Raw genomic sequence first — 19,251 nt, forward strand, 5'->3', positions numbered from 1 at the left:
CTGCTGTTCTGTGTTATTCTATCATTCTGTGTTATTTTCAGAATTTTTTAAAATACAGAGTTCCAAAACTAAATTAAAATGGAAAGGATAACAAGGATGTTATTGATGTGAAACACTATAAATTCAACTAAGGAGAAAAGATGCAACATTAGTAATCATATAGTGAGGGGTCAGATAAAATATGCCACTCCGAAATGTAAATTATTAAGGACATTAAAGTAAAGCAAATCTCACTTCAAAGTCTATCATGTCAAAAGCTTTCTCAGCATCCCAAGAACTAATAGCTGCTGGATTCAACACTGAGTTAAAGCAAGTACTTAATTCACCATTCTAATATTATCAGAACCCTGTTGGCTTGTACAAATCCAACATGAGCTCAGTACACAATAGTTGAAAGAACAAGCTGTAATCTGTGGGCCAAGGTAGCTATTAAAATTTTGACATTTGCATTTATCAGGGAAATAGGTTTATAATTGGAACACAGAGTAGACCCCTTATCTGGTTTGGAAAGGACTGCTAATATTTGCCTTGCTAAAACAAGGGGATTCAAGTTTATTTTAAAAAAAGCTTTAGCATATACTCCTAGTAAAAGAGGAGATTGAAGCTCATGATACTTTTTATACCAAACAACTGGAAAATTACCAGTTGATTACAAATATCTCCTGATTTCATAAATTGAATTGTAATCCTAATTTCAGTAACATTAGTAACTTGGTTCTGTGAGAATTTTATTATGCACTGTCAATCTTGTTATCCAATAGCCAATAGTTTCTTAGACTTTTCTTCTCCTTTCCAGTATCAGTGCCTGATGCAATAAAACAAAATAACAAAATAACAAAATAACTAACAAAATAACAAAATAACAAAATAACAAAATAACAAAATAACAAAATAACAAAATAACAAAATAACAAAATAACAAAATAACAAAATAACAAAATAACAAAATAACAAAATAACAAAATAACAAAATAACAAAATAACAAAATAACAAAATAACAACAAAATAACAACAAAATAACAACATAACAACATAACAACATAACAAAATAACAAAATAAACAAAATAAACAAAATAAACAAAATAAACAAAATAAACAAAATAAACAAAATAAACAAAATAAACAAAATAAAATAAAATAATAAAATAATAATAAAATAATAAAATAAAATAATAAAATAATAATAAAATAATAAAATAAAATAATAAAATAATAATAAAATAAATAAAATAAAATAAAAATCAGGTTCCAAATGACAGACATGGATGATTTACCACAAAGTCAAAATTTATATAACTGAAGTGATGGTGGAATGAATAATAGATTTGACTTCATAACTGCCTAACCAGCATCTCGTTACTAATGCTTCTGAATGCAGTTTCAAACTATCGAGTTTGCTAAGCAAATATCAGAACTATACAGTATTTTTTCAAGCCCTCTCTTAACTTCTAATTTGAGTCCCATCTTCTGTGATAATCTGATACTGACCTTCCTTTTCTCTAATTGACTGACATTGGAGTCTCTAACTAACTGAGTCTATAGCTGATGGAGAAAGATTCCAGGGTTCAGTGGCAGCAAAGTGTATATTTTCAAGGAGCTCAATATACTCACAATACACTTGCCTCTTTCCATCCTCACCAAAAAGAAAAAAGAAAAGAAGAGCTTAAAATAACAAGAACTCTTTAGTCTTCCTCTTAGGAAAAAAGTAAATCCTTAATAGCAGGATTTCTGCACTCTTCTGGAAAGTTCAAACTTAAGAACTATTCCTAAAAAAAGAGTTGGTGAGAAGTAATTTCAGACTTAAGTTTGCTACAGGGTTTCCAAATTATACAGAATTTGAAGGAATCATCTCATTCCACTATCTTTCTGCAGAACATTGTGGAATGGATTGTACAAGTTAACATCCTTGTCCATAATTGGAACATGAGGATCAAATCAGAAAATTGCCAGAGTAGAATAGATCATTGGTCCATTTAGCTCAGGGCTATCTATACTAATTGCTAATCCTAACTCAGGCAGGGTCCTCTCTAGCTGTCCTTGAGATAATTAAATTGAACTTGAAAGCTCTACATGTAAAATATATTTTGGGTCTCTTTTTTAAAAGATTTTTATTGGTTTTATAAATAACTCAACATACCTAATACTCCTTCTTTCTATTTTCCCCACAACATTAATCCCGTGAGATGGGTTTGGCTGAGAGAAAGTGTCATCCAAACAGCTTTCAGGCCTGAGGCAAAACTAGAACTCACAGTCTCCTGGTTTCTTGGCCAGTACCTTAACCACAAAACCAAACTGGCTGTTTTAATTCTTTCAGCCACCATTTTTATTGTTGTCCTTTCATGTTTGGAAAAACATGCTTGATAATGTTATTATCCCAAGTTTTGACAGGGAACAAATGAAAAGATGTGCAAAACATAAGAAAACAGTATCACAGTAATCAATTGTTTGGGGGACTTGGTGGCTCAGTGGCTAAGACGCTGAGCTTGTCAATCAGAAATGTCGGCAGTTTGGCAGTTTGAATTCCTAGTGCCGCGTAATGGAATCAGCTCTTGTTACTTGTCCCAGCTTCTGCCAACTTAGCAGTTTGAAAGCAAGTAAAAATGCAAGTAGAAAAATAGGAACCACTTTTGGTGGGAAGGTAACAGCGTTCCGTGCGCCTTCGGCATTTAGTCATGCTGGCCACATGACCACAAAGGCATCTTTGGACAGTGCTGGCTCTTCGGCTTTGAAATAGAGATGAGCACTGCTCCCTAGAGTCAGGAACGACTAGCACATATATGCGAGGGAAACCTTTGCCTTTAATCAATGTTTATCTGCAGCTTAATTTAGAGCTATCATAACTATATATATAGTCGTTCTAAGGATTAATTATTGTGGTTGAGTTTGATGTGACGTATCGTTTCTTGTTCTATATCCCTTACTTATTCAGAATTACAATGACCCAAAAAAGAGATTGCAGACTTCAGCTGAAGTATTCAATGTATAAATCTACTATCTTCAAATAGATGAGTTCACTATTGCATAACACTACAAGCATTAACCTAGGAAATAATCTTAAGATCTAGAAAAGATTCAGATCTAGAAATGTAATACTTTTGGTTCTTTTTAAGACTTATTTGCCATGATACTATATGTCATTCTTAGCATTCTACTTTTTCTCTTGCAACTTAAATACCATGAAATCTCTGTCATCAAAAAAATATTATCTGTAAACAAAATCAATCAATCTTTGTTACGGTCACAAACCAGGAAATTGTAAAGACAACAATATTACAGGGTAGCTGTTGTTATTTTGATACATCTAATAAAAATAGTTTACCTTAAATGTACTGCAACTTTGAGATGCACTATTCATCTCAAAGTTATACAGTATATAAATTGCACCAACTTCAAATTTCCATTGTGAATGCTCCCTTGGGCGGCCAAAGATATAATCCTTCATCAAAATACATGTAGTTCTCAACAATTTATGCTACTAAGTGAGAATTTGTTAAGTGAGTTGTGCCCCATTTTACAACTTTTCATTGCCACATTCATTAAGTGAATCACTGCACTTGTTAAATTAGTGACATGGTTGTTAAGTGAATCCGTTTTCCCCATTGACTTTGCTTGTCAGAAGGTTGCAAAAGGGATCATATAACTCAGGAACACTGTAACTGTCATAATTGTGAATCCATTGCAGTGGTGGGTTGCTCTTACCGTCATTACTGGTATGCTGATTGTAGTCTGTCCATGCATGAGCCTGATGTGCGCTGTGGATGCGCCTGACATGCGCTGAACATGCATGGGCAATCCAGCGTCCCTTGCGACACTCAGCTGCTTCTCAGGGCACGCGCAGGCTCTGCACACATAGAGCATGGGCAGGCAGGTGGGCCAAACAAGCCACCGTACTGGTACGATTTCTGCTGCTCCGGGCCACTACCGGTATGGCCTTATGACCTGTAGCAAACTACCACTGATTCATTGTCAAGCATCTGAATGTAAATCACATGTCCATGGGGATGCTGCAACAGTCGTAAGTCTGAAAAATGGTTATGTCACTTTTTTCACTGCCTTTGTAACTTTGAATAGTCCCTAAGTGAACTGTCGTAAGTCAAAGACTGCCTGTATACAACATGTATTCCCTAGATATCTCACATCATTATTCTCCAACCTCTGGTCCATGAGGGCATTGCAACTGGTTCAGGCATAGGCCCTACTCTGCAAAGAGAGAGAGAGAGAGAGAGAGAGAGACAGAGAGAGAGAGAGAGGGAGAGAGAGAGGGAGAGGGAGAGAGAGAGAGATTTTAAAATGGCTCTCAAATTTCACAAGAGTTCAAGGGGGCCCGCCAAAAAATTCTGAGATATTCATTACATTTTGGTTGTTAAATTAAGCGGTTGCATTTTGAAATCCTCCAGATTTTAAGAGAAGAAATGATTTCAAGAACCTGAGTACAAAAACCTCCAATCCTGTGCTTGTAGTGCCTAGGTGGGAATAGTCCTTAAAGTCACTGTCTAAGTCAGTGGTTCCCAAGATGGGGCCCACGCCCCACAGGAGGGTCATTTGATTTTTAATGGGGGTAATTTGAACCTTGTTTAAAACAAGTTAATGGCCTTTTAGGCTACTTCTGCATGAGTAGAGTTCACTTTTTGAGTAAAGTAAGAATTATATGTCAACGGGGGGGAGGGGATCAGGATTTTAGCGATGCTCAGGTTGGCCATGGCCCAAAAAAGGTTGGGAACTACTGGTCTAGGTAGATGAGTTGGGATCCAACTTTCAGGTCTGGGTAAAGTTCAGAAGTGACAGAAGCCTTCTTGTACTTCTGCTTATATCATCACATAAAAGAAAGTGGAAGGTAATAAAGGTAGTCCTTGACTTGCAACCATTTGTTTAGCAACGATTAGAAATTACAACAGCACTGAAAAAAGTGACTTACAACTAGTCCTCGCACTTATGACTGTCGCAGCATCTCCATGGCTGTGGGATCAAAATTGGGGCCCTTGGCAACTAGTCTATATTCGTGATGGTTACAGCATCTTGGAGTCATATTGTTAATTTGCTCAACAACCACATAATCCACTTAACAATTGCAGTGATTCACTTAACAACCATGGCAAAAAGATTGTAAAATCAGGGGCAACTCACTTAACAATCTCCTTCTTAAGAAATGTTAAATTCTGGTCTCAGATGTGACCAGAATAATCAAGGATTAGCTGTATACGAATCATAGAATCGTAGGGCTTGAAGAGATCTTGGCAGTCTTCTAGTTCAACCCCTTGCTCAAGGCAGGGGTTTTACACCATACCAATTAAATGCTTGCCCAGTCAATTTTTTAAAACCTCCAGAAATGGAGCACCCAGGAGGCAAGCTATTCCATTAATTGCTCTTATTGTCCTTCTAGGTTGTACCTCTTTGACAAACTTCCAGTTCTTGTCCTCCCCTCTGATGTCCTACAGAACAAGTCAATCCCCTTTCTTTGTGACAGCCCCACAAGCACTGGAGGAGAGTTATCAGGTTCTCCTTAATCCTTCCCTTTGATTGGCTAGACCAGTGATGGCTAACCTTTTGGTCCTCGTGTGCCGAAAGCACATGCGTGCACACAACAGCACACAACATACGCATGCCCACACCCTTAATACAATGTGTGTGTGGCCCTCCCACGCCCCCCCTGCACATGCATACCTGACCCCCGCAACCCCCCACACCCTATTTTGGGCCTAGCAGGCTTCCCTGAAGTCTCCTGGGACCAAAAATGGGGTGCAGGAGGGGTGCAGGGGTGCAGTGCCTCCCCTTACTCCCCCACCCCTCTGCATGTCTATGCTGTTACAGGTGTTATGTCTGCCTTGTATGCAGCTTTATTCCTCTCTAGCATTCATCTCCATTGCTCAGTGATGCATTACCTGCCTCTCTAGGATTTACCTCTATCTGCTCCTGTGAGGCACTTCCTGTTGGATGTATATAGTTATATTCTTGATGCCTTGTATATTGTTTTAATTGTGCTGCAGAGACCCCAAAATCAGCTGGCTGGTGGGAGGTGCGCATGCGGGAGCTTAGTTGGGGTGACAGCTTGCATGCTGGCAGAGAGGTCTCCATGTGCCACCTGTAGCACACATGCCATAGATTCACCATCACGGGTCTAGACATACCTACAGTAGCTCTCTTAACTATTTGTCATACAATACAGCCTCCAGACCCTTCATCATTTTTGTTGTTCTTCTCTGCACACTTTCCATATCCCTTTTGTATTGTGGTGATCAGAATTGGATGTAGTATTCCAAGCACAGTGTAAAGCAGTAGTATCACTTATCTCTGTCTTGACATTATCCCTCTGATGATGCACCCTAGAAATGCATTGGCTTCTTTGGCAGCTGCAACACATTTGTCTCCTATTTAAGTGGTGGACCACTAGGAGACCTAGATCTCTCTCAATGTTACTACTGTTGAGCCAGATATCATCTATTCCATACCTATGCATTTGGTTTTTCTTGCCTAAGTATAGGACCTTACTTTTCTCACCATTGAACTGTATCTTGTTGGATAAGGCCCAATGCCCAAGTCTGTCAAGTTCCTTCTGGATTAGCTATTCCGCCTACATTGGTGTCATGTGCAAATTTGATGAGTTCCCCTTCCATTCCCTCATCTAAATCATTTATGAAGATATTGAAAAGTACTGGGCCCAAGACTGAACCTTGTGGTTCCCCACTAAATACTTTCCTCCATGTAGAGTTAGTTTCATTGAGGACTATCCCACTGAATGCAGTTGGTCAGCCATATCCAAATCCATCTAGTACTGTTCATCCCATACTGTTCTGTCTTATCACGAGGTAGGTTGTGGTCTGATTTGTCAAATGCCTTGCTGAAGTCAAAATATATTATAGCATTTCACTCGTCCATTAATTTAGTGGGGCTTTTTTAAAAATAAAAAAAGATAATAAGAGTTGTCTGACATGGTCTATTTTTAACAAACCCATGCTGGCCTATAGTAATCACCTTGTTTCTAAGTGAAATCCTTCACTTGATTTTCTTTTCTGGGACTTTCCCAGGTATTGATGTCAAGGTAATTGGCCTATAATTCCTGGAATCATATTTTCCCCTTTTTGTAAACTGGAACCACATCGACTCTTTTCCAGTCCTCTGGTAATTCCCCTGGGCTATGTGAGCCTTGAAAGATTACATTTCATCCTTCAAAACCCTGGGATGTAAACCATCTGGCCCAGGTGATTCCAACTCATCTTGGGTGGATGGGTATTTTCTTACTAATTCTTTGTCTATTTTGACTTCTATACCCGTTCTATCTCTGTCAGTGTTGCTTTTTATAGGTTGGGCCATTTTTTTTTTCCTTTTGCATAAAAACAGATTCAAACAAACAAACAAAAAGAATTAAACAGTTCTGCTTTTTCCCCCTCTGCATGTCAGGTTATGGCTGAAGAAGAGTCTCATCATCAATATGATGACCATCCTTGCCTATCTCATTGGAGGCACAAATGTTCTATCATTTAAAATGTGCATTAGGACTTGTCAAGCCAATTAATAATATTGCTTTTAGTACCATAAACAAGAAGAATTTGTAATTAGAAATCACTTTAATCCATTTAGTCTATCAGAATCACTTAGCTTACTCATCAATGTTTCTCTTTTATAATCCTATTTCCCAAACTACTTTTCTAGAAAGTAGAAAAACCTCCACAATCAAACCTTGAGGCTGCTAGGCAGTTAAACAGGCAATGTGAGAGCTCACGAGCCCTTATGAAAGTGTACCTCCAGCTTGTCATGAGTCACTGGCTCCATTATGTGAGACAAATGATCCCACACCCATCTGTTAAAAGAAAGGGGACAGGATTCACTTGACAATGAATATGGGTAGATTCTTCTCTCTCTGGCGAAGAAGAGATTTATTGGCATGAGCCCAAGAGGTGTTTAACTGAAATACCTGCTTAAATTTCTAATAATATTGCTGAAATATTAATTTTAGAACACTAGTGATGAACATAGAACCCACAGTGGACTGTCTGGCTCTAACACCATGATGGTGAATTTCAGTGACGTGCGGTGAGGTTGATACCTGGTGAGGCTCAGCAGGGCAGTGGTCGGCCTCGGCGGGGGGGGGGGAATTTGCATCGCGGGAGCAACCAAGCGCCCGGTTCTGCAGCAAAGGCACTTGGTGGCTCCCGCGATGCAAAGTGCCCCGCTGCCCCCCCCCGCTGTCCCGGCCTGCGTCCGCTGCTTCTCCAAGCTCCGCCGCTGGAAGTCCCGGATCGCCTCTGGGGGAAGGCTGAGTGAAAAATGGAGCGAAGCTTCTCTGCGGCCTCCCGGCGCTGCGCAGAGGCTCTTGCAGGAGCACGTGTCAGCGGCTGGCGGCCTGGAGTGGCCCCGGCTGTGAGACAAGGGAGCACTTAAAGTAGCCGCTGCCGCTGCCGCCACCATCACCCTGCCGGGCAAAGGAGGGGGTGGTGGCGGCGGCAGCGGCTGCTTTAAGTGCTCCCTTGTCTCACAGCTGGGGCCACTCCAGGCCGCCGGCCGCTGACATGTGCTCCTGCAAGAGCCTCTGCGCAGCGCTGGGAGGCCGCAGAGAAGCTTCGCTCTGCTTCTCACCCAGCCTTCTCCCAGAGGCGATCCGGGACTTCCAGCGGCGGAGCCTGGAGAAGCAGGCCGGGGCAGCGGGCGGCAGCATCGGGGATGGTGGGGCACTTTGCATCGCAGGAGCCGCCAAGCGCCCAGGTCTGCAGCAAAGAGGCAGCCTCCTCCTTCTCACCCACTCCTCTCTCCTCTGAAGCACGCCCCGCCCAACGTAAGCGTGCTCAAGAAGACACGATTGGCTGCTTCCAAATCAGGAGGTGGGAGAATTAGTGCCTCTTTTCCATCTGAACTTCTTTGCCTTTTAACTCTTTATTAACTTTTAGAAGGTGAAAAATTCCTTATGGAAAAGAGGCCCCGAGTTCTCTCGCCTCCTGCTTTGTTAACACTAAGCAGACACCAAGCCACTGTGACCTGGAATCTGGTAGCAACTATCTTGGCTTTAATTATTTAAAAAAAAAATATTTAAATTTCTTTCTTTTTCCTGAGGACACTGGTGAGGCTCCGCCTCCCTTGCTTCTAGTGACTGCACGTCCCTGGCAAGAGCACAGTTGAAATCCTCTCTGAAACAGCTGGAAAAGGTACGTGTGGGTCGGAGGGAGGAGGAGGAATTCAAACTTCATCCTCCTGGTGCAACTTTGTGTGTGTGTGTTTGAGAGAGGGGGGAGGGAGGGAGAGAGGGAGGAAGGAGGGGAAGGGAGAAGAAAAAGAAAGAAGGAAACATTTAGCAAAGGAGAGAAACAAATGCTGTTGCTTTAAATTGGAACTGAGCATGCCTGGCTGTGGAATTCTGGGAGTTGAAGTCCACAAAAAAATTGCTGCCTCACCAGCCATAAACCTCACCACACGTCACTGGCTCTTGCCTGCCATCATGAAAAGAAAAAAAATGTAAAAGGAAAAAGGCAAGAGCTGAGGTCAGGCTGGGCTAGTTGCTGCCATGGATGACTCTGCTTAACTGTTTAAAAAAGCCTCTAAAAAGCACCCTCTACAGGAGGAAGCAGGAGAACAACGTGCCTCAACTACGTTAGGAATTTTTTGGCTTTTAACCCTTGCTTAACTCTGCTCGAGTGATCATTAAAAAGTCAGACTAGATGAGGCACGTTGTTCTCCTGCCACCTCCTGTAGAGGGCGCTTTTTAGAGGCTTTTTTAAACAGTTAAGCACTAAGCAGAGTCATCCGTGGTAACTCTGGCAGCAACTAGCTCAGCCTGACCTCAGCTCTTGCCTTTTTCCTTTTACATTTTTTTTTCTTTTCATGATGACAGTGGTGAGGCTCTGCCTCCCCTGCCTCCCCTGACTGCACGTCCCTGTGTTTGATATGTACAAGTTCGTGCTTTTTTGCTTCAGATCTTGCTTCACTTTCGCTTTTTTTATTTCATATCCAGTAAAAGTACCTTTTCTCTAATTAAATGCAGTTGGGGGTTTTCTTTCTTGGATGTTGAATGAGGCACACCTGACAGGTGGCACATAGAGCCCTCTCTATGGGCATGTGCACCATTTCCAGCTGCTCTTCCGGTTTCCAGCGCCTGCCCGCAAACATGCCAGCCAGCTGGTCTTTGCACATGCTGGAGTGCCGGAAACCCAAAGACTAGCTGGCCAGTGTGTGCACACAGCTGGTGTTTGAGTTTCCGGCACGCGTATGCACGTGCTATTCAGGTTTCTTGCACTCTGGTGTGCATGTGCATTACACTTTGGGTACTCAGCGCTGAAAAGGTTCACCATGACTAATCTAACATATGCTTTTTAAACATAAGAGACATGGATAAAAAGGAGTTGTTCTAAGTTAACTCAGAGCCCGTCCTACACAACAAAAAACGGAACTCCAACTGCTTGTTTACCAATTGACCTTTTTGTATAATAGTCATGGTTTCTCAAAGGGCAGTTGCAGAGGATTACCACCAAAATCAGTAAGGATTTTTTTTTAAAAAAACAAGATAATTCATGCTGCTTCTCCTAAGCTCAAGATTTTTTTCCCCTCTCTAGGAGACTCTACATATGAGTGTGCTCACTTACTGCCTATTTTATAAATGGAGAATTTATTTTACTGGTATGCTGAATATTTTTGCAGAGGATTATAGGTAAAGAACCTAAGCACAGTACATTTATGGTCTGAGTCAATTGTCTTTCTTCTGCATCTTTGGTTGGCTAACTCATTTATACAGGATTTCTTGAATTAATGGTTAGGAGAAAAAGCAGAGAAATGTGTGACTCAACTAGCTATCTTTGGTAAGGTTCTCATGATGACAAAGAGGCACAAATTATAAAAAGAGGTTGGGTGTTTCCCTTTGTTTGGAAACTCCATATGGGAGTTGTCCTGGATTCATGTTTGGATGCTACAGACACAGGCAAGACCATGAGTAGGAATATGTTTCATCTTTACAGGGATTTCTTTATGACTCAACAGTTACAAAAACAGAACTTCAGTTTTGCTAACATAAAGTCCCAAATCTAAACATTTCCTGTTCCTATCCCCACTTTATCTATTTCTTAATCCCCAGGCTTACACCTATCCTAATCTCTAGCTTTACTCCTGATATTTCTATTCATCCCTACGTTTCCTGGTTTTATTTCCATTATTTGTCTCTATTTACGGAGTGCCCCAGAATTTTTCTTTAGTTTCATGTACTTTAATGCGTATTTCTTTTTCTGGCTGCCTATAAATCAAGCTATTACACTGTCTCCATTAAACTTGGTGACTGGTTCTTTACATGCTGCTGCTTTTACTCTAGTCATTGTCTTAAATTTCACTTTCAACTTTTGTTTCCAACATTTAATCAGTAATAAATATTGGGAACAGTTTCAAAGATTTCCTGTTTCCAATCATTAACCAGTGGAATGGCTTGCCTTCAGGAGTTGTGGGTGCTCCATCACTGGAGGAGAATGGAATGGAATGGAATGGAATGGAATGGAATGGAATAGAATAGAATAGAATAGAATAGAATAGAATAGAATAGAATAGAATAGAATAGAATAGAATAGAATAGAATAGAATTCTTTATTGGCCAAGGGTGATTGGAAACACAAGGAATTTGTCTTTGGTGCATATGCTCTCAGTGGACATAAAAAGACAAGATACATTCATCAAGAATCATAAGGTATAACCCTTAATGATAGTCATTTATTTAATTTAATTTAATTTAAGAAGAGGCTGGGCAACCACTGGTTTGGAAAGGTATAGGATCTCCTGCTTGAACAGTGGTTGGACTAGGAGACCTCCAAGGTCCCTTCAACTCTATTATTCTGTTATTCTGTTCTGTTATTTTATTGTACAGCTGTCTACTCCTATTCTGCTTCACTCTTTGCAGATTTCTGTCCTGGCTGTAGGTGAAATGCTTCACCACAAGCTTCTACTCTCTATCAGAATTTGCTTGTGGTTTTTGTTGTATGGCTGCTTTTCCTCAGAACAGCTTCTGTTTGTCTTCCCAGTTACATGTTCCCTTTTCTCCTGGGATTGGGTTCTCCTTCCTGCCAATAAAACCATAATCTTCAAACATTCATGCAGATTTATTAGTCATCTTTAGTTCTGTAGGAGTTCTTTTTATTAGTTAACTGACTGACAAGAAGGCAGAGAAAGTAAAAAGTACAGCGATTCCTGTGGCTTCTAGAACTACCTGCATCGACTTGAGAAAGCGAAATCTAGCCAGTGTTGGCTTTTCATAAGCAAACAAGCAAATGGAGGAGGAAAGGGTTTTCCAGCCTTTTATACCCATTCTCTTCCACAGATATAAGTGGAAGAAATTCCTTTCTTTTCTCTGCAAGCTTCCTCCCATGTTCAAAAAGAAGTCACATTTATTATTTTATAAATGTAGTCATTTATCCTTTAGGAAATTGATGTCAGGTACAATCTCACTGATTTTAATCAAGCATATTTAGAGAGTTGTTTTACTGCTTTCTATCCAGAAAAGGAGCAGTGTTGACTCCTCTGCAGCATTTGAATAGAAGACTCTCTTACTTATAGGTGGTCCTCAACTTACGACCTTAATGGAGCCTGTCCATTAGGGTCAAACGTTGGGACAATATTAAACGGACAGTCACAAGTAATGACCAGCCATCCTTGCTCTCCCAGTATATTTGTTAAATGAATGCACAAGTCATTAAGTGGAGCTCAGGACTGGGGGAGATCCTGGGAGGCCTAGTGCAGGCACGAGCCCACCTGCTTCAGATCTTTTGAGTCCTCTCCCACCCCAAGATACCCTGTTCCACTTCCTGCCCCTTGGGTGCCTCGCATGCCAGCCACACAACTGACTGTCTTGCCAGTGAGAAACAATGGGGAAGGAAAATATTGGGAGTGTCTGCCTTTCCTAATTCCGCCCCTGCGTTTCTGAGGCAAAAAAGGACCAGTTCACCTGAAGGCAGGACAAGAAGCAATGGATGGAAACTAATCAAGGAGAGAAGCAACTTAGAACTAAAGAGAAGTCTCCTGACAGTTAGAACAATTAATCAGTGAAATGACTTGCTTCCAGAAGTTGTGAATTCGCAAAGAGTAGACATTTTAAAGAAGAGATTGGTGACCTATTTGTCTGAAATGGTATAGAGCAGGGGTGTCAAACTGGCGGCCTACAGATCAGAAGCGTCACACGCAGGCCATGGCCATCCCAGCTCCATGAATGGAGAAAACGTTATGAAATATCATGTGATGGCAACATGACATGGCGGGTTTGACACCTTTGGTATAGAGCAGGGGCCACCAACCTTTCGGACCTCAGGGACCACTAAATTCATAATTTTCAATCCCACGGACCACTAATATGATCTGCCTAATGACCGGCTGAATGGGTGGGCATGGCCAACTTGATGTCATCACGTCAAGGGGCACCTTGCCAGCCTCTACTTGCCACTCCTTGCCTGCCCGCCTGGGTTCCTTAGGGCCCCAAAAGGAAGCAGTTGTTGAAGCTAAGAAAGAGTTGGCAAAACAACTGACTGAGTTCAAATTGGATCTGACCGAGAAAGAGGCTCAGCAGAAGCACCTCACTGAGGACTATGAGCAAAGGCTTTCCAAGCAGAGGGAAGATCCGCAGGAGTGCAAGGCCAGGTGCTGGCACCTGGAGGCTCAGCGGGCTGAGATGGTCAGCCAGTTCCAGACCATGATGCAGTCCCACTGAAACGAGGCTGTCCGGCTCTTTGCCACCAGCAGCACATCCTGCGGCATATCTGGCTGAAGAATTCTGAGAGTTGACGTCCACAAGTCTTAAAGTTGCCAAATTTGAAACTCCTGGGCTAGATTGTAGACTGCCTCTTGGCAGTCAGCTGATCTGCATAAAAAGCTGTTTCTGCAAGGGAATTGTTGGGGCCCTAAAAATGACAGTTGCTTCCAAGAGGCATGGGGAACAGGCCCAAGTGCTGGGGGTCCCATCAGGGTGGGATGGGGAAGAAGAGAGGAGGGCCACTAAAGCATCCCTATAGTCTGTCATAAGGGCAAATGACCATGGGGTACTGCAACTGTTGTAACTTTGAAACTGGGTCATATGTCATTTTGTAGGTGTCAGATTTAACCATTGTTAAGTGGCCTATTGTTTCTTGAGGCTACCTGTAGTGAAAGGGTGAATTTAAATCCATCATTTGTATTTAGATAGAGGAGACAAGGAACATATCTTCATTATTAAATCATAGTATTAGTTTGGGGCTATAAGTGTCCAGTTTTATTACAGTATTCTTTAATATCTGTTCACCATTTTTTTTTCTGGTTAGCACTTGCTGCTGCTGAGAACATATATTGAGTCACAATTTTTATGCCTGCCTCAACTCTCCTTTCTCCTATCATTGCCTCAACCGAAGAATTATTACCACAGATGAATCATCATCCTCTGATCTCTCTGTCAACCCTCAAACAGAGATTTCACACAAAGGGAAACACCCACCCACAATCTGGCTTAGTTCCATTCAATCATCCCTTCAAATGTTCAATCAAAACATAGAAGATTGCACTACTCAAAGATTATGTCAGCTGATGGCATTGGATTGCCTTCCTGATGGCTTATGGTTCTCCCTTATAGATTTATAAGATCCATTCTTTATAGATATTCTTATATCTTTATACATTCTTATATCTGTATAGATCTATTCCAGGGGTGGATTCCGGCAGCCATTACTGCCGGCTTGCTCATGGGTGTGTTTTGCACATGCGCAGGACTGAAAAACAAGATGGTGCATCTACGACGCTGCCTGGAGAACCAATTCAGGGGCATGGCAGGCTTGAGTTGTTGCCGGTTCCAGCAACCCAGGCTGCCAAACCACTACCGGTTCAGCTGAACCGGTCCGAACCGGTAGGAACCCACCATTGATCTATTCCATCATAAAAACAGTACCTTCATGTTCAACAGCAGGATCTACAAGCAGATACCAGGCACACTCATGGAACCAGCGGTGGTATTCAGCCAGTTCTCTCCGGTTTGAGTAAACCGGTAGCAGTGGCTGCAGGAGGCTCCATCCATCCACCCCGACGTAATGCCCGAGTACTGCGCATGCACAGAAGATTGTGTGCATGTGCAGATGCGGCGCGTGCGAGCAAACCAAGCAAGCCCATGCACACACTCAAATTTGGTAGGGAAGGTAAGTGAACCCCACCGCTGCATGAAACCATTCATATTCATCCGGCAGAAGCAGAAATACAGTAATACAAAATCTCGAATGCATGGCCCTGACGATCATCCAGCCAAAATTCTGTGTCTGTTACATGGACGACACTTTTGTCATCCTCAAACAATCCAAACTGGAAGAAACACACCACCTGCTCAAGAATGTGTTCACTCGCATCAGCTTTATACCCAAGGAAGAAAAAGACAAATGTCTCTCCTTCCTCAACCTGGATATAAGGAGACAGAAAAACAGTGAGCTGATAACTTGTGTATACTGGAAATCAACGCACACCAAACCAATCTTAAATTTCGCAAGCAACCACTCCACAGCACACCACAAAAGCTGTATCCAGACCTTCTTTAACAGAGCCAAACCACACCGCAGCACAAAATCCCTAAGAGAAACAGAGGAGAAGCACCTTTTCAATGTTTTCCTCTGCAACAGTTATCCCAAGAACTTTATATTACAACTAATTGATAACCCAGCATTGCCCGGGTGTTTATAGGGGGGAAATGTCCGGACCAAATGTAATTTCTAATGTTGGATTTTCCCCCTTACCAGAGGGAGCCCCCTTGTGGAGTACTGTGAAGCCGTTATCATGGCAACTCCACTGTGCTGTACAGTAGAAGCCATTTTATGGCAATACATTTTAAGGCACAACAGGCTGTATCTTAACTGAACACACACCCAAAGGGGTGTTAGGGGTGTCTTACCCCCACAGTATTTGTTTCCAGAGAGTAAGTCATCTGTGTACCAAGTTTGGTTGAAATTGTTCGAGGCATTCAGAGTTATGCTGGAACATAGCAATAGCAATAGCAGTTAGACTTATATACCGCTTCATAGGGCTTTCAGCCCTCTCTAAGTGGTTTACAGAGTCAGCATATCGCCCCCACAATCTGGGTCCTCATTTTACCCACCTCGGAAGGATGAAAGGCTGAGTCAACCCTGAGCCGGTGAGATTTGAACCACTGAACTGCAGATAACAGTCAGCTGAAGTGGCCTGCAGAACTGCACTCTACCAAATGCGCAACCTCGGCTCTAAAAACATACACACACACACACAGCCATTTATGTATAGATAGATAGATGCATAGTACCCAAACCCCGTAAAACCACACAGCGAGATGCAACACCAAAAGAAGTCCTACCACACATCAAAGGAATATCAGAAGTAGCCACCAGACTACTGCAGCCCCTAGGAATAACAATAGCACACAAACCCACTTTCATACACATATAAGAACTAACAAAGATCAAAGGGAGAACATGGAAGGAGGACAGCAGCAATATAATATACAAAATCAACTGTAACCAGTTCTACGTCAGATAAACAGGATGACAATTAAAAAACAAAATTCACGAATACCAGTTGGCAGTCAAGTGGCATTACCTGAATTCCCTGATGTCCAACCACAATGACAGAGAATAACATATTTTCAACTGGGATGAAGCAAAAGTCATTGGCCACACCAAAACCCATCATGTACACACATTCATTGAAACCTGGCACTCTATCAACAAATCCATCAACCAACACATCGACTTTGAACCCGCATATGAACCAATAAGAAAATGGGTCACCAGGATCACTAATCAGTGACAAAACCAACCACCTTCTCACCAGTTGAATTTTGTGCCTCACGAACAACGAGTCACACGACCAACTGACCACAATACCACAGACGACCTACGTATATAAGCAGAGAAGAAACCGAACAAGACCCTTCACCCAAAACTCTATGAAAGACGTTACCTAGTTTGATAATGAAATATCCAGGAGCCAAGAAGCAAGATCAGGGAACAGACTGCTGTCAAAACCAGTACCTTCATCCAGAAGATCTGCTTAGGCTTCCCCTTCCAAGATAGGACAACACATTCAAAATTTATTAAATGGCAGATGTTCTGTAGGGAGAACCGGATGGGCAAGGACAGGTTTACAACAACAGCCCTTTATTAGGCTAAGAGATAACAGCTAACAAGAGTCAACTCCATAACTGGCAACAGAACACTTCCCGCTTTGGCAGCTCTTTATATATGAGCTGTCAAACGGGACAGCCAATCGCAACACACCATTTTCCCGCTCTGGCTGTCAACACTTTAGCCAATCAGGGGAGTCCGTATGCAGGCACGTTCTTGAAACCATGGACCTAACAGTAGATTATTTTAAAATCTTTGTGAACTTAAGTACTTCTTTCTGAAACACCAGAAAACTACTCTCCCACCCCTGAATGCTTAAAATAACAATAAAACACATTTATGAGAAAATATTGTTCCTGTATGGGTAAAATCTAAAACAAAAAAAGTGAAATTCACAAAAGAATTCACAAACTTCTTTCCAAATTTGGCCTTTTCTCTCCACTTGCACTGACATGCCACATATCTACATCAGTAAATTGAATGTTGGTTCAGCAAATCTACTCTTCTCCCCCCTCCCCATACTATAAGCAGATTTGGGAGAGGAGTATGTTTATCCATTAATTCATTGTCATAAGTTCATATTAAAAATGAAGGCATGCTGTTGGGAATAGCGGGGATGCAGTATAAAGCGAAGTGAGAGGTCGTGGGAAGCAGATATGGGGGAAGAGAATTGCAGTTTGTGTGAGAGGCAGCAGCAACCCAGGGCAGATCGGCCTGTCTTTTCAGAAATACAGAAGAAAGAAAGCCAGAATCTAACTGCTTTGAATTGCCTATAAATAGCAATTGAAACCAGTGCTATTTGCCAAATTCTTGTATTATAACTGCAGCATCATCCCTAATCTTATTAATCTGGGTACAGAGAAATTTGTTCTTTGCTTTTCTCTCTCTAGTCCTGTGGGTGCTAAGAAGACGTCATATTAAAAAGTGTTAATGGGAAGTCTTTCAGCAAGATCAACTGAGGGAGAGCTGGATACTCTCAATTTATAATATAAAGCTTTCTGTCTGAGAGCAGCTCACAGCTAGAGGAAATGAAGGATCGGATGAGGGAATGTATGTACAGAGGAGGCCCCGGGGATCAGAGGAAGGGTCATATGGGGAGATAGGACCCAGGGATGGATTGCTGCCGGTTAGCAATGTGCGTGCAACATGTACGCGCATGCACTTCACATGAATGTATGTGTGCTGTTCATTGTAAATTGTTCTGCGCGCATGCACAGAACAATTTACAGTGAACTGCGCACGTGCAGCCACTAAAATTCAAAATGGTGGCGCCCAAGTGGCAGCGAGGGGACCGGTTCGGGGGCGTGTCAGGCCTGGTCACTGCCTGTTCTGCATCCCAGGCCTGAATTCTACTACCGGTTCAGCTAAACCAGGCCGAACTGGCAGCAACCCACCACTGGTATGGATGGGATGGACATGAGAGTGAGGAATATGAATTCTAATAAAACATTTTATCTTGTCTTCATTTCTTTGCCTTGACAATTAAGAGCTTTGCTCCTTTCCTGTCTTCCCTCACTGCAGAGGGGGGCAGGGGAGTGGGGGGGAGGCGTTGCTGCCTCAGACAAAGACTTAAAACTGCTTTTACTTTTCTCTGCGGAAGAAAGGGAGTCGCAGGGGGGGTGGGGGTGCTGACAAAATTGTTTGCCCTTTTATTCTGCTCAACAATAGGAAGGGGGGCTGCACATTCAAGTTATCACCTTAACCACTAGCCGGAATATTAAGAACAAGAATAGCTTGCTTATAAGAAACCCCCCCCCCAAAAAAAAACCCCACATAGCTGGCACACTTTGCAAGATCATCGTGACCTGGGGTGAAAAACAGGTGATGTGACATTTAGCTATTTAGCATAGGGAGCGTAAGGGTTTTCGGGGCTGAAATCCAAATAACTAATCAATATTATCTGTTATGCATGCATTATTAGGGTAAGGGCAAAAGGCTGAATGCGACCATCCCTTGACTATAAAAACTGCTGTAAGATTCTAATCTTGGCCCATAGAATAGAATAGAATAGAATAGAATAGAATAGAATAGAATTCTTTATTGGCCAAATGTGATTGGACACACAAGGAATTTGTCTTTGGTGGATATGCTCTCAGTGTACATAAAAAGACAAGATACATTTGTCAAGAATCATAAGGTACAACAATTAATGATAGTCATGGGATAGAAATAAGCAATCAGGAAACAGTCAATATCAATATAAA

Source organism: Thamnophis elegans, chromosome 11 (genome assembly GCF_009769535.1).
Source record: "Thamnophis elegans isolate rThaEle1 chromosome 11, rThaEle1.pri, whole genome shotgun sequence".
NCBI classification, from domain to species: Eukaryota; Metazoa; Chordata; class Lepidosauria; order Squamata; family Colubridae; genus Thamnophis; species Thamnophis elegans.